Below are 1,302 nucleotides of genomic sequence, written 5' to 3' on the forward strand. Positions count from 1 at the left end.
CACATAACTGCTAATCAATGAGGCATGGCAACTGGTGGGTAGATGTTACAGCCTCCCACTTTTCTCAGAGACAGAACAGAACCCACATTGCCTACATTGGTGACCTCAAAAATTTGCCTTTTCCTCCTCTATTGCCCTCTCCCTGTGGCCTCACCCTGCTTTCTTGGGATCTCCTATATCAGGCTTCATTTTGAGTGCAACCCAAATTAGAACACCAAGTCCCAAAGGCTAACTTTGACAAGATGTGTGATATTTCCTAACATACTGTCAGTGCCTAATAAATTGTAATTATTAATGGTAGCTATTATATTCTTTTTTGGAAATTATTTTAATTTAGAAATTTAAAAAATCTTGTAAGAAAAAGATGAAAGAAGAATACAAAATATGTAGGCAATTTTTTACTCCATGAGCTTCTCAAATCCTCACTCGTGCAACCAATACCCAAGATGAAAAACCCTCCTCTAGAAAAGTATTCAGCCACCAACAATAATGTTATTAATATGGATATTGGTCAGTTTCACAAAAAAGCCAGTGAACCCCATTATAGCAAATCCTATTGCTATTGCCATGGCAATCTTCTGGAATTCTTTCCTATCAGGTTTGGTGCATCTTTTAACCTGCTGAATTGAATCCTTCACAAACTACCAACTTGGCTCAACAAACTGCATTACCTGACCCATAATGCTGCCTGCTGACATCTCGGATGCTTGGGACATGTAGCACAGGAGTGGATCCACCAAGGTCTACTAGAACTAGCTATTATAGTCTTGATGGGGAAGATGGACAAGTATAAGCTAATAAGATAAAGACTATAATAGAAGTATAAAGTGGTTGAACATGCAGAATGAGAACAGGTGAAGGGGACCTTAAGTTTGGAGGAAGCAAGGATGCTTCACAGAGGAAGTTTCTCTTGATCTGAGTTTTCTTAAAGGTCCACAAAATCAACAAAAAGAGTTCCCGGCCAAGCATATAGCAAGAATAAAAATGTGGTATAAGACAGAACATAGCACATCATTGGACACATAAGTGGTTTGGAGAGTTAAAAGAAAACTTATGAGAGGTAGAAATTGAGATTACAGAGAGCCGCAGTCTCAAGGATCCCCCACCAAGGAGAACGGCGACGTCTGAGGCACCTACAGAGATGAGTGGCCAAGCTCTCCTGCAGATAGCTGCACAGAGAGAAATGCATAATGTCCACTATCCAGCTACACATGTGCTTTCCTGCTCCTGTTTATTTACACTCTGCTTGGCTGGATGGAATCAAGGCATAATTCCTGACCCACCCCCTTCAGCACCCTGCAG

The 1,302-nt window shown here is 40.9% G+C and overlaps 1 pseudogene; it reads right to left on the minus strand.

The window, feature by feature from the left end:
• Positions 1-473: 473 nt before the first annotated feature.
• LOC129069850 (protein transport protein Sec61 subunit gamma-like) lies at positions 474-716 on the minus strand (annotated as a pseudogene).
• Between the last annotated feature and the right edge of the window lie 586 nt (positions 717-1,302).

This window comes from Pteronotus mesoamericanus, unplaced genomic scaffold, assembly GCF_021234165.1.
Source record: "Pteronotus mesoamericanus isolate MK-2021 breed Mesoamerican mustached bat unplaced genomic scaffold, CSHL_Meso_final contig_105, whole genome shotgun sequence".
Taxonomy (NCBI): domain Eukaryota; kingdom Metazoa; phylum Chordata; class Mammalia; order Chiroptera; family Mormoopidae; genus Pteronotus; species Pteronotus mesoamericanus.